Source organism: Saccostrea cucullata, unplaced genomic scaffold, assembly GCF_032062105.1.
Source record: "Saccostrea cucullata isolate Sc308-1 unplaced genomic scaffold, CSIRO_AGI_Scuc_v1 ctg13229, whole genome shotgun sequence".
Classification (NCBI taxonomy): Eukaryota; Metazoa; Mollusca; class Bivalvia; order Ostreida; family Ostreidae; genus Saccostrea; species Saccostrea cuccullata.
This window is the reverse complement of record NW_026920652.1, coordinates 1,078-16,959: the sequence shown is the minus strand read 5'-3', so window position 1 is coordinate 16,959 and position 15,882 is coordinate 1,078. Positions and strand designations below refer to the sequence as shown.

The 15,882-nt window shown below is 33.5% G+C and overlaps 1 pseudogene; it reads left to right on the top strand.

The window, feature by feature from the left end:
* Positions 1–942: 942 nt before the first annotated feature.
* LOC134254622 (neurogenic locus notch homolog protein 1-like) lies at positions 943–15,577 on the top strand (annotated as a pseudogene).
* Positions 15,578–15,882: the final 305 nt, after the last annotated feature.

Here is a 15,882-nt window from a genome sequence, read left to right as displayed (position 1 = left end):
TAAATTAGAATATAATGTGTGAAATCAATTTACAATTTATTTATGAAATTACGTTGAACACCTTAGAAAAAACTACATATATCGTGTACGTTAAAGTTTCGCGTACACGTTGTTACGTCACTTGTAAATAAACATCTCTATTATCTAGCAACGTGCACATTGTACACATCATTATATTTATTAAAAAACCATGTTCCCCAATGTTCGATTACGCAAGCATAAAGTTATTAATTTTGTGTGTTTTTAAACATAGCCCAAGAACCTCAAAAAAAGCCCAAAGAACTTTGAATGCTCGAGATTGGACACACATCCTAAGCGAAAGACGAGACCGGTAAGATTGTGTAGAGAAGGGTTAATTTTTTAAGGGTTGGTGGGTGGGTGGGGTAATTATTTGCCAGAAATGTTAATATCAGTAGAAATGTCTAGAGATGTGTTGGACTTTGAAGGATAAGTTGGGTTCAATTTTTAATTATTTGAGGGAAATGTATACACAGGATTGAATGTGGCGAGATGAGTTGGGAGTTAGAGGATTAGTGGGGTAGGACAGGGGTAAATATTTGGAGAAAAATATCAATATGGAGGAAAATGTAGAGAGATGGGCTGGACAATAACGGATTGGTGATAATTCATTATTGGGGAGAAATGTATAGAAACTTTGCTAAAAGGCAATTGATATATGAGGATATTGAATGTAAAGAAATGTCGTAACCATGGAGAAATTGCAAAATTGTAGAGAAATCTTAATTGGATTGAACTTCTCTCGATCTTCTGACATATTTTTTAAGTACATAATTCCTCAAAAATGAAAATGTTAGGGGAAAATGCGAAACAAAACAAAAAACGTATAGAAAATCCTTTTGAAAATTATATAAAAAAAAGATTTTTAAATAGTAAAAATAAAATCAGGAATGCATATTTGTAGTTAAAGTTATTTTCCTACAGCAAACACCTGCCAGAAGGAGGAAGAGGCTTTTTGTTCCAGAAGACAACCTAAAATGGCCTAACAGACAGATACCTTACAGCATTCAAACAACGACATACCAAAACCGTAATATAATAGATAATTTGATTGAATGGTCTTGTAAACATCGCATAATAAAGTTTGCAAAGAATATAGATCTATTCTAAGAAGGACGCATCATTGGATTCTTTCTTATCCTCAGTAACTGAATGTTTCATACACTAGTATAAACGTATTTATCAAACTTAATTTAAAAAAGATGCTCCTTTAACCCGTTACTGATTTGCAAGTCAATGTTTTGTACACGTCAGAAATGAAATATATATATATTTATATATAATTATATATACAATATTCTATAATAACTTTATTGACTGACCTATTTAAGTATTTGACGTCGATTATCAAATTTCAGTTGGAGACATACAACAGAAGTTTAATGAAGCAGTCTCAAAGTTTAATGACGCGGCCTGTGTCACGTGGGTTCCCAGAACATCCGAGTCTACATATATCAACGTCATCGGAAACGTAGCAAGGTAATTAGAAATGGAAATGGGTTGCGGTAGGTAACACTAATAATAAACTTTCTAACAAGAAATTCTGAATGCCTTAACAATGCCTTCTGAAGGTAAAATTTTTTTGTGAGTCGGGTCAGTTTAAGTCAATCGATTAGGAAAGGGAAATCAAGCATTCTTTTGTGAAGATGGCCTCTAATTCAATAATATTATCTACAGATGTGCTTCTTATGTTGGTTACAACTCGGGGCGACAGGACCTCTGGCTTTACGAATTCGGCTGTGTATATGTAAGTATATGCTTCTGAACTAGTAAGTTTCTTCTTTAACAGAGGATGCTTAATCCTTTACGGATATCACCTCTAATGTTTTATTCGTATTAAGTAAAATCTCAGTGCTTTACAAAATAAACTAACCGGTTTCCATGCAAACACGTTTTTTCATTTTTTTTTTCACTTTTTTTTTTAAAATCTGTGAAACCCAATGCTGAGAGAATGGTTCCCTTATTTTCAAATCGCCAGTATTGACTTGAAATTATAATACAAAAAAACAACAATAACATATATTACTTTTATTTCCTTCATAAATTTACCATTTCTTAAAGGTTGATATTGTATTACACGAAATGTTGCATGCTGCGGGTGCAGTGCACGAGCAGTCACGTGAGGCGGACCGCGATCCCATCATCACCTTCAACTGGGACGCCATCAGCAGAGACGCAGAGTTCAACTACAGAGGTTTAAGATTGAGCAACGCAAGGCAATACGATCTGGGCTCTGTTCTCCAGTATGAACTGACGGTGAGAAACCTAACACAATTTATTATCCCCTCGCGCAACTAGTTGCGGAGGGGATATATATTTATATAGCATCGCGAATGTGCGTATGTGTGTGTTAGTATGTTGTTACACCTTGTGGGTAATATTGACAGAAAACCTTTGCATTAACCATTCTCAGTGTTTACATACTTGTGTGGCAGCATGAAAAGACAAAGCCTATTCATTTTTAAGTTCATTGATAAAATATTACTTCAGATATCGCATTTTTACTGCCTCAGAACCCTGACATTTTATGTACGAGTTGACAATAATCATTTGTGAGCAAGATTGACAGAGAACCTTTGCATTAACCGCTCTCAGCGTTTACCTACTTGTGTGACAGTATGAAAATATATAGTCTTTTCATTTTCAAGTTCATTGTTGAAATATTTTTTCCAATTTCGTATTTTCACTATCTCTAGACCCTGACATTTTATGTACGAGTTGACGGTAATCATTTCTGCTAGGGAACCAGTTTAAGAGCCAGTTTTAAAGATTAAAAGGCGTGTCGATTCTGCAGAAAGCAGATTAAAAGAATGTGATGCCAACAGGTGTCTATAGGACTTTTGGGTGCACGTTATTCCCGAAAGCTGTAATACAACAAGTTCAATTAAATTCTCCATGTACATTGTTATTTTCCATAACGAAAAAATGCATATTGCCTGGACCTGTGTGATATATTTGCATTGTAGGTGGGTAGATAATTCAAATTACTGAAACTTATACATTAAGCATACATGATATGTTTTTTTGCTAGGTAAAAGGGGAACTGCCCAATTAAGTATGCATATTATGCCCCCCCCCCCCAAAAAAAAATGCTATGCAATTTGATTTTTGTTAAAAATGAACATCCCACATTCTGGGAAGAATGTGAATTTGTTTTTTCAGATAGATTCTCAAAGGTTAAAGTAACACGTCTGTATATGTAGGTTTGTTAGTAGTAAGATGGGAAAATTGGTTTCTTCTTTTGTGTGTAACAGAAATGAAATGCTTTGCATTGACATCAATATCAAATGCTTCTTAAATGCATATTCTCTTTTACGAATGGCATGCTTTGCTTTCATTCATTTCCGAATTTACCATTGTACTGAAATCAGTAATATCCGCCATTTCTTTTACAGTTTGGCTCTACAACTTATATGATTTCTAACGACCCTGACCTGGCTTATCTACCGAGACAAATCAAATCTGATTTATCGTTTTACGACAAGGCCGAGCTGAATGCTTTCTACCAATGCGCGGGTAAGAACTTCATTTATACAAGCTGTGAAAGATTCCCTAGAAGGAGCAGAACTTAATATTATTTTTTCATCAATGAAACTGTCTAATTAAAGTTTACTCATTTTTGTCACGATTTTAAGTCACAGTTTTACAAATGACATGCAGATTATTTTTTCAAAAGTGCCTTTTAAATTTAATTATATTGAGTTTCGAGATTTTGTTTAGAAATAATGTGAGTTAGGAATAAACTATCGAAGTATCTCTTCAACTGTTAAACTTCATATAAATTCAATTAAAATTTCCAATTGAAAGGGTACAGGACCCTGTACCAAAAACGGTAAATTAAGCCCTTGGAACGTTGTACAAAAAACAATAAATTAAATGTTTCTCATTACCATTCCAGATGACTGTGTTAACCCGCCCACCTGCCAGAACGAGGGTTTCGTGAAGCAGACGAGAGGAGTGTGTAGCTGTGTGTGTGTGGACGGACTGACCGGGGCCGACTGCTCACAACTGGACACTTCACCCGGTCAGTAGACAAATGGAACTTAAAATTTTCATTAAGAGGGTTTATATCATACAATCTTTAAAATAATTGGGTTTTTTCTCTCTCCAAACTGCGGGGGGGGGGTGTATTAGGTGGGTAGTTAGCTGCAAATACTGTATACTGGTTTATTTTTGCCCCGTGTTATTTTCGCCCTTTTGAATTTGTGAACAGTTTTGCCCCGTTTTAAATTCGTCCAATCATAGTTCTATTTAAAAAATTATGAGAATCAGGATGTAATTTGAATTCGCCCCCTTTTAAATTCTCCCAATCAAGGAGAGGGCAAAAGGGGCGAGAATAAAACGGGGGCGAAAATTTCCCTGAATACAGTATATGTTTCCAGAAAATTTCGAGATATTTGAATACGGGATATTAAGGATAGAAATTAATTGTGTCCTGGAATATAAAAATGAGTAAGGTTATTTTACTTCCATGAGTTGGTAGAGTACATTCTCTAAAAATTATTTTATTGATACCCCTGCTTAAGGAAAGAAGATATGATTGTAAAACACTAATGTCCCGTTATGGCAGCATTGCAAACATTAAGCATTTTTAAATGCACATTTAATTAATGGTTCCAAAAGTAGGGTATTCTTACTGGGAAACAATTGTGAAATTTTAAAGTAAGCTAACTTTCAAGTTTTTTTTAATTAGTACAAAAATCTCCAATTTCAAGGTCAAAAGATCAGTGTAATTATTATTAAATGATAGGTCTTCAACATACTATACTTATGAAAGGCATGATTGCCCCAACCCAAACCGTTCAGAAGCAATGGTGAAAGTTTAATTCCTTAAAAAGTAAGTCAAATTCCAATGTCAAGGTCAAAGGTTTAAAGTAATTGTTATCAAATAAAAGTTCATGTCATAAGGATCAAATATATAAAGTATGAAAGCACCAGCCCCAACTCTTTAAAATTATGGTCAAGGTTTCCTTTTTTAAAGTAGGTTAATCTCAAAGGTCAAGGTCAAAGTTCTTTGTATCTTTATTAGGGTCTTCTCACAAAGATGAAAGTTCTATCCCTTACCGTTCAAAAATTTAAAGTTTTTTTCACAAGTACGAAAATCGACAAGGTCAAAGGGTAAAGGTTGTTGGAATCCAGTGAAAGGTCTTTAAACATAAATTACATATGTAAAATATAAATGTCCTAGTGTCTACTGTTCAAAAGATATGACCGAAGTAAAATTTTATTAATTTTCATGTAAAAGTGGGTCAAACTCCAAGGTTAAGGTCAAAAGGTCAACTCGTTACAAGAAAAACACATATGAAATATGAATGTCATAGATCCACTACTTCAAAAAGTTATTGGCAAGGTTGAAGTTTTTGCAGAAAAACAGAGAGACAGACAGACAGACAGATTGACACGACAAAAATTATACACCACAGAACCTTCGTTTACGGGGGCATAAGAATTAAAATTTAATTTTTTAGGATGTGGTGAAATCATAACTCTGAACAGTGGAGAATCTCAGCAAATTTCCATGTCACCTTACACAACTGGCTTGAAATGTACATGGCTAGTCAAGGTAGGTAAAATAGGCCCCAGTGGTACAGCTGTAGTTTCCTCCTCTGTCCTTTATAGCAGGATATGTAAGAGTTCTGATAATTTTATTTTCGATTAGAAAGTTTTTAAATATAGCTTTGAAAATGATATTTTGCAATAATTTCTATTTATTGCTTTTTTTATCACAACAAATACCACGTACTGACAGCTTCTTTTTTTAAGCCAAGCTGAAGATTTTAAATGCTGTAACCATATGGGAAAAATAAGGATTTAAATAACAATTAGATATGATGGAGTCTGCACATTCAAATTGAGAGCAATACATCCCATAGTTTAATGTTTTGTGATGATAATATTAATGTTTCATTTAAAAATATTCAATGCAATTTATTATTTTAAATTCACTTTGACAGCAGAAACGAGGGACTTTGGTATTGATTTATCAACAAAGAAAGTAAATGAAATTCAATTAAAATGTAAAAACAATGTATTCTTACCTAAATAGGGAGCAGATAAAACTAAGATCCGCCTCACTGTTGACTCAATGGATCTGCCAGTCAATCAACAGGACGCCTGTAATCATTTTCTGGAGATCCGGGATTACCTGTCAGGAGCCCCGGGAAAACTGTATGTATCATTTGGCTGTAAATAACACATTTATGTAATCAGTTAGACAATATGACAATATTTATCATCACGTCGAATTCTAAAAAAAATAGTAATACTTAGATTAAATAAATAATAATCCATATCTATCCTCTTTTTGGCAGAGTTTGTGGAAATTCTGGTGGTGGAGTTTTTACAAAGAAGCGCCTGGGTCCATCTAACATGATGGTCGTCCGGTTTGATAGCGATACATACGACAACATCGCTCCCGGAAGTGGATTCACTTTTACAGTGGAAGCAGCGCCATCTGGTAAGGAAAACTTCCCTTAAGGTTTAAGAAAATCTCAAATTAATTTATTGACATGTTACTGAGAATAACGTAGTTTTAATCATGTCTTGTAGCCTGCAGCAGTAACCCGTGTAAGTATCCCTCTACCTGTGTAGACGGGGCTACAACTGACGACTATACATGTCAATGTAAAACAGGATATTCCGGCACAAACTGCGATACAGTCTCAGGTCTGCATCAATGTTGAACCACCATCGAAATTTATTTGTAGAAAAAAGAAACTGTGTATAGTAAAACACCCTGACAAAAATTGCAAAAGTGAATTTCTTCATGAAAATTGTAAAAGTCTTAGCTTCTATATTGCAGCCTCTGCTGAAGTTACAGATAGTTTTGAGGATGATTTTACGACATTGATGAGACACGTGACGACAGGGGTAGACTTTCAGTGGTCAACTGGTCTGGTATGTGTGAATTATCTCCCCTTGTTATTTATTTATTTCTGTTACACGAAAACCTTAACTTTATGTACAAGATTTGAATAATTATTTTCTTTTTTGATGTTTACCTTTTGAGAAAGTAAGAGTTTTAAACTAGAGAAAAACAACTCTTTTTAAATGATAGATAAAATCAAAGTACTAAAAGCACTCATGTGAGTTAAACATTGTGTAAAATAAAATCTTTGATCGGGAAATAAAGGGAGTGAACAATATTATTATTTCAAATACAGACAACTGTTTCAGATTATTTGAGTTTCAACAAACTTGAGACATTCAGAGACATTGAATAGCAAAAGAATGCATGGACCATAATGCTTGCTTGCCTACATTAGTCCTTTATTTATAACGCCTGCCTGAAAAGTGGGAGGGTATTTATCAATCGGGAATTCCGTCCATCAGTTTGTTACGATCTAGGTATACCCATCTCTTATCTGCAAGTCCTCTTACACCACTAAACGCAATTTTCATAAAATCTTTATACATATTGTCCTTGTGTACCTTCTATTACTTTTTCATCCTACACATATTTTGGGTTTACTTTCTCTTTGCTTTATCAGTACTTTTATTTAAATGATAAGCAAATACAACATTTAATTAATACCGAGTTGGATAGAAGATCAAAGGGACATTCGTGTACAGTTGACCGTTTCCTTTTCATTTTATCAGTACTTTGATATGAATGGTAACCAGATACAAGCTTCAGATGGTCATCTTATGGCACAAATGATCGTCCCCTTATTACATCTTCTTTCTTCTACGCAAGCATTGCTAAGATGGAAACATCAGCAAAATTTGAAAGTAAGTTTATTACAGTCATTTTTTGAAATTATTGAAAGTAAGTTTTGAATTTTTAAAAGTAAGTTTTTTAAGTCGTTTTTTCTTTTTTCAGTTTTTTATTAAAATTTAAAAAAAATGAGACAAACTCTATAACATTATGAATATCTTCTCATAGCTGAAGTAAAGTTGGCATTAAAATCTTTGATAATCATTAGAGAATAGACTGAATTATTACGTGATCCTTTTAAAGCTTTGATCGGTTAGCTTCCTTTTCTTTGTATATTTTTTTACTTGTATCAAAATCTGATAAATCGGTTTCTTTATTTCTATAAATGTCGCGATCTCATTGGTCAATCTCACTACCTTACTATATATCGGAATCTGATAAGTCATTCACTTAATCTTCAATTACATCGAAGTCTGGTTGGTCAGTTACATGTATATTTATATCTTATTGACTTCTTCATGCATATGTGTGTCTAGACCTGATTGGTCACCTATTTAATCGATTTTTATATAGTCAAGGTAAGATTTTTCAGTAATACGTTACTTTACCTTTATTTATGTCGAATTATGTACATTTAGTCACTGGCTTTATCATTTTTTACTAATATGTTGAAATCTCTATTCGAAAATTTATATTCTTTATACGTATAAGTCTCGTCTAGGTTTAAGTCACTGTTTATTCACGTATCTTCGATTGTTCAGTAATAAAAATTCTACATTTTAGACTGGTAAAAGTTTTTTGCAAATATTTTTTTGAAATGTAACCATTTAATTAAATTGTTCCTCACTCTTTTCTATACACAGAGATTATACTTTCAGCTATAATTGGTTAGTCACTTAATCTATTTTTATGTTGAGATGATATATGACATTTTTTAAAATCTTTATACGCGTACATGTTATCTGATTGGTTATTCATTTTATCTTTTTATATTGCACGATCTGATAGGTCGTTGACTTAATCTACCTACAGGTGCAAACCGTTGCCTGAGGTTTGATTATGCCTTATCCAATAGAGATCTAGGATCCTCCTATGTTACCAAACTAACAGTTAAAGTAATGAGTGACTCAGGGACCACACCGCATCAATTCTCTACAAACACCGGTAATGTATGGACCACAGCTGAGATAAACCTACCCGCAGCCCCCAACTTAAAGGTACATTATATTGTTTTTAAAAAATAAAGTAGTGGCATTTTTGGTAAGGTAGATACTCAATAAATTCATGTCACATTTTCTTCGAAATACCCTCAAGGGAGTAATTATTACTAATCATAAAAACACATGTACAATGTGAGATTTACCAACGAAATTTGAATTTTACTTAAAGCTGACATGAACTCTTAAAAAGGCACCAGTTTTCATCTTTGTACGACTTACTACATTCCTGTTCGCCTTTGTCCGCCATATTTCCTCGATTCCGCCATATTTAATCGAACATTTTTGGCCACCTGTACCTGCTATATATAGCCTTTTGGGACTGTTTCACTTCAGTGATTTTCTATCCTGGCTGTCGACATGTGCACATCTCCGATAGCAAAGTTTTAAGAAGTCCATAAACTGACTAATATACATGTTTGAAAAGTAAAAATTCAACAGAAACTAGAACTATACCGAGAATTAAATTATTTTTGAATGCATTTGCTGCAATATAGAAAATACACTTACACGGAAAATATTCAAGTAGAGCAAAAATTCCATGCAAGTCAGTCGAGAAAACGCGTCAAACGCAGTGATAGAAATATTTACCTGAATACTGCTATCGTTACAGGGGTGTGCACATGTCGAAAGAATTATCCTATTTTACTTTTATTGAAAAATGCATCTCATAAATCATGTAATCCATTGCTAACTCAACAGTAAAAAACTTCCTGGTACACACGTGGCCCATGCCGATCAATTTATTTGATCAGGGAAAATATCAAAGGTTGAAAGCGTCGTAGGGTTGACTGAAGAAAATGCAGATAATTTTTTTTTAAGAATAAACATTACTCTTGTCTGTAAATGGTGTAAAAAAAAATTTTGAAAACATGGTTTAACTTCATCAAATTTATATTAAAGTATGCATTATTACGAATCATTCACCTTTTGAAGATGTAAAGACATTTTCCTGTGAAAGGGGTGGGGGGGGGGTAATAAAACATGCATAACACTCTCATAATTTTTTTTTAAGAAAAACGTCTAAAACAGATCGGATTTCTTTATGATCAAATAAATACTGTATATTGGCTTTATTAGACCTAATATAATTTGATTTAAAGTTATTTATAATTCTATGGTCAATGAAAGAAAAAGTGAGCAAATTCACATACCCCACACTCCCACATAAGTCGAAGTGCTGAAATTCACAGAAAAAATAAAGGAATCGTAATTTTCTTGTAAACTGCTCATTTTTATATTCAAGATATGGCCAAAATCTAAATGTAAAAGTGCGGACATTCCCGAAAAAAGAAAGATTTCAGAATTTCCTGGTGATGAACAAATACAGACATATTGACTCCTCTGAATATCAGCATAGTTCAACAAAACTCTGTGCATTAGTTTATAAGACCAAAAAAAAAATGGGCTGACTGATGCGTCCAAAACATTATACCTCACGCAACTTGTTGCAAAGGGTATAATAAACGAGTGTGATTCTGTGGTACAATGATAATGAAAATAGAATTTAACGTGAATTAAATTTCTAGACATAAATAATTAATGATAACTTGAAAAAGCAGATAAAAAGAGAGAGGAAACCCCCCGTGAGAATTCCACGTTCTACTTATAGCTTTTCGAAAATTCTCTTGTTTGTTGTCCAGGTTCAGCATTTAAAGGTACTTGGACACAGATTTGATGTTAATATTTTCTCCTTTTTTCTGTATAATATCACGAATTGTATATTTTGATAGTATTTCACACAAAAATTAATTAAAAATCTTATTTCATTTAAAAGTTATTAAAACTTAAAATTTTTTGGCGGGTTTGATTGACACAACCTTGCACTTTCACAAATTTTAACTTTATTCTTAATCCTTAGGAAAAGTGGCAATTTTGAAGTGTTTTAATGAGAAATATTAAAACTTCTATCAGGAAAAATAATTTTATTCAGAGTAGAAATGTTAGAAAGCAAAACACCTTCACAAGTATCGTCATTCTGAACTAAGAGATACGTACAGAGTTTAGCAAATCGAGCACACTCGTGTTATGTACACAGTTTTTGTAAACAGGGCTAGAGTTCTGTTATTGTTTATATTTAGAAATCACCGGGTGCGTTCAATCGTCACAGTCTGCTTACCACAACTGCATGGACTGACAATATATTGTGTGTTTGTTTTGCTTTCGAACGTGTCTACTCTGAATTTTTTGGATTATAGTATTAATATTTTTCATTTATACAAGACGAGATTGCCTCTTTTCCTAAGGATTAAGAATAAAATTAAATTTGTGAGAATGCAAGCATATGTCAATCAAACCCGCCGAAAAATTGAAATTTCAATATCTTTTAAACGAAATAAGATTTTTAATTAATTTCTGTGTGAAATACTATTAAAATTTAAAAGTCGTAATATTATAGAGAAAATAATTACTTCAAATCTGTGTCCAAGTACCTTTAAGTGTCGGAACCGGGGGGGGGGGGCTTTTTTTTTTTTTTTTTTTTTTTTTACAAATATATACATAGTATAGACATTGAATATTGCTGCGTAGGTTTAGCCCCCCCCCCCCCCCCCCCCCTTTTTTTTATAGACAAGTCGCTGTATAAGTTAAAAAAGAGGAAAGTGTAGGTGTTTGGAGAAAAATTTTGTTACTGAAGTTCGAACCTACCTCCACCCCCCCCCCTTTCCCCCACACGAAATAGGATATTCGTATTTAGGAAAAGGACATTTTCCCCTTTTTTAAAGCTTGTCAGATTTTTTGAATGTATAAAAAAAATCTTTGCACTTAGCCCCCCCCCCTTTCAATTTCCTTCCAAAAATATGTACTTTGCCATTATAACCATATGGGCGGTGAGGGTATCATTTAGTGAGCTCATTTCTCATAATACCTTTAGTTTCTCTTTCAATTTGGCCGTTCGGATTAACTTCTCGTCCAAATTAAAATTATTTTTCAATTTATGAAGTTTCGACATCCCGCCTGAAAAAAACCCTTGAACTGTCCTAAGGCTTAATTAATGGACAGCACAAAGTGCGTAGGATGGTAACAGATGGTTACAGAGTGAGAGAGAGAGGGAGAGAGAGAAAGAGAGAGAGTTATTTCAATATACAATTAGTAAATAAAAATTATCCGTATTCAACCAGTGTCAAGACTCCCTACCATAGCTTTTAGAATTATCTCCCAAATACTCCTACAGAAATTATTTTTAAATATAAAAAAAAGTAGCTAGACTATCAGGCAGGTATACTGAAATCTGGAAAGCCTCTCTATAACACCATAATTATAAAACATTTATACATACCTCAAAATGCACATACATTGTGGTCGGAGTGACAAATTTAAAATAAAATTTTCAAAATTGAATTCGGCAGAGATGTCCGTCTTCCAAGAATATTTAGATAACGGTCATGTCAATTATTTTTCACCCCCCCCCCCCCCCCCCCCCCCCCCCCCCCCCCCCCCGCCTAAAAAATCAAATGCCTAAATGTCAATCTGAACAGGGGATGGCATTTCTTCGTATGTTTGTGTGTTAAAGAACGTATAGATCTATGTACACATAAAAAAAATTTTATTCTGGTTAATTGCTTTTAAGATATGAAGTAAATAATTGCGGTACATCAAATTACTAAATTTGAGATTAGTACTACAATTATCAGTTAAAATTGACAAATGAATTTTGAAACGCAAACCAACTGCAGACTATATACTTGACTTTGTAAATAATGTATATTAGAACTACATGTAGATAGACAATTCACAATTATAGCCTATGAACATAAGTTATAACCCCCCCCCCCCCCCCCCTTCAGCCGCGCAAATACCAAATAACTTCTCTTTCCACTTGTGATATTTTCGCTGACCAAAATCTGATTAGCACGGACTAGGTGTATCGACGTGCTTGTATGTACGGAGTAATGTCAGTGTGTTTACTATTGAGCTTTTACGGAGTTTATTTCTTTTTTGTGATGCATATTTCAATAAATGGAATTCAGGGTGTATTTCACTTGACTTGTGCACATCTTCGAACCGATGCAGTTACCTTATTACCAGGTATGGGAATGGTTACAGCGTTCGAGGCGTTTTCTCGATATGCACCAATTGCATAGGGTCTGCAAATCAAAGACGTTGGTTGTTTTTTGCGCCATTCAAATGAAAATAATTTCAAAATGTGTTGCAGATTTCACTGCTTTTTATTTCTGCATAAATTGGCGCACTGTAAAAATACGTACTCGTGCATCTAAATTTCTTACCAAACTTGTATTTTTTCTTTTGATTCAAATCAATAATTATTCAGAAATATATATGATTATTATTTTGTCTATTGTGGTTTTGAACTGTCTTGATTTCCTTATGTGTTCTTATGTATGTGTCGGCATAGTGTGCCAGAATGGCGGATCTTGTCATGTGACCGCTGGTTCGACTCCTGAGTGTCAGTGTCAGACAGGCTTCTCTGGACAGTTCTGTCAGAATGGTATGTTGTCCAGTCTTCATCATTCAATATTTTTATTTTGCTATCAATTTTATTAAACAACCTTAAAGTTTGGCATCTCTTTGATACGAAGGAACACACCACTGCAGGAGAAATCAATACTAAATTATTTTGTGTTACAAACATTGTCGTATGTTTTGATTCCAAATACCCTTAGACTTTTTTTAACTTATTGGTATTGCGTATACAGAATTAGATGATCTTGATATTTTTTCATTTGTATATCAATTAAGTTGTTTGAACAGCATTATGTTTCTGACCTTGTTCTACTTATAACAAGTATTTCCTTTAACAGGCATTGTACTCAATTTTACATGATATTGCAGTCATCTCTAGTAGTATCAAAAAGAAACTATTGAATGCACTTAATGCGAAAAGAATAAATAATATATGGTAAAGAAATTTGTTCATAAATGACTCTAGGAAAAATAAAAAAAACAATCCATTTGTTGTATATAAGAATATTTTTCAGACGTATGTAGCGGTAACACGTGTGTAAATGGAGCTTGTACACGTGTGTCAGTCACTGACTATACCTGTCAGTGTGACGAAGGCTGGTTTGGAGATAATTGTGACACTAGTACGTGAAGATTAGTATATTTTGATATTAGTTAAAGCAATATGTGCTGCGTGTTTGACATTGGGGAATTTTGATGCAAATTTGTAATTAGCTATTTCAATGACAGAAAAAAAAAACATAAACTTCTGTTCATATTTGCCATAGAAAATATTTTTTTTAGCTTTGATTGAAGCAAAATTGAAATCTTGTCGTCCTGTACAATAATGAATTCTTCAAGAATACTCAATATTCGGTCGTAAAGAAATATTTCTTTCGAAGCATTTTTTAAACTTTATTTTGGGCTTATTTGTCATTAGGGTTTACATTACATACGAATGAATCATAATTGCCATACTTTACCTACAAAATAACATTTTCAATAATGCATATGGAAATAACGAACAGTATTCAATCTCAACGTCCATTAAACAAATATACAAAATAAGTGCAGAGCAAACACGGACCTCCGAAACATCAGAGGTGGGATCAGGTGCCATGGAGGAGTGAGCATCCCCTGCCGACCGGTCACACCCGCCGTGTGCTCGTTGTCATAATCAGGATATAACGGAAAAAATCCGTGGTCAATTCAGTGTATAAATAATGGACTAACAATTGGTATGAAAAACGTCATTCAGCATTTCATTCAATGATAAATTGTATTTGCTGACAAGGTCATTGTATCGACCATAGAATTTACGAAATGATGACTTTAAACGAGACTGTTGATATTCTTGTTTCATCAACTTGCTTGTCAATAATTTACCTCGTTTAAGAAACTGTTCATACGCAGAGCATGCTCTTGCATATCGAATCAACTGAGATATAAATACTCCGTATGCAGGTGATGAAGGTATATTGCTGCATAAGTAAGGGAAGTTGACGATAGAAAAATTAAAGTCATCACGTTTATCATATAGCTTGGTTGTTAGATTACCATTAGTGTCTTTTTCAAGTAAAATATCCAAGTATGAAGCAGAAGTGTCGGACTCTGTGGTATCTTTTATCTCAAGCTCACCAGGATATATCGTGTCAACGTATGAATGGAAATTATCATTATTAATTGACAATACGTCGTCGATATATCTAAATGTCCAGTTGAAGGCCACAGCAAGTGTATCTCATATTGCTTGTACTAACTGAAATAATTGTGGGATTGTGAGTTAACAATGGATCAAGTCTAACAATGATATATTTACATCCACTTAATATTTTCTTCTTTATTTCTTAAGCAAACCCATTGCGTTCATCACTGCATGAACTACAGTAGGCATGTCACCTGTACAGATTTCTTGATCAGTGGCCTTCCATCAATGAACCGTACAAAGACGTTCGCATCATTAACACAATAATTAATATTTTTAATCCTACTTAAAATGATAATTTAAACAGATATAAATATAAACAATAAATTTTCTTTCTTTGTTTGTTATTACTGGAATGAACGGTCGCATGTTAAAATAACTGCAGCATTTGATAGCAAACATGAAAAACATACTCGATTTTGTTTGAATTTCCACCACTTTAAGATGATTCCGATATTTTTTTTTTTTCAGATCCTTGTTCCTCTAATGACTGTGTGAATGGAGCTTGTTCTGCGGTATCAGCTACGGAGTTTACATGTCAGTGTAATGAAGGCTGGTTTGGAGATAAATGTGACATTGGTAAGTGAATACAGAGACCCAATCAAATGAAAAGCAAACACGTTTTCCCCGAAAGTAACATGTGTAGACCATGTTTCAATAATGTTTGTTTGTCCTTTTCCGACCGGGGGTAATAAAGTTGAATTGGTTGGAAAGTTGATAAAAAGATTAAAAGTTTCAACATCATCAATTGATCAGTACTGAATGAAAAAAAGTTTTTTTTTTTCAGAAATAATTTTATTTTTTAAAAACCCTTTGAAGTTCAAGAGAGACTTAATTTTTTTTGCCAATCAGTCGAAAAAAGGCAAACAAAAACCAAAGATCTT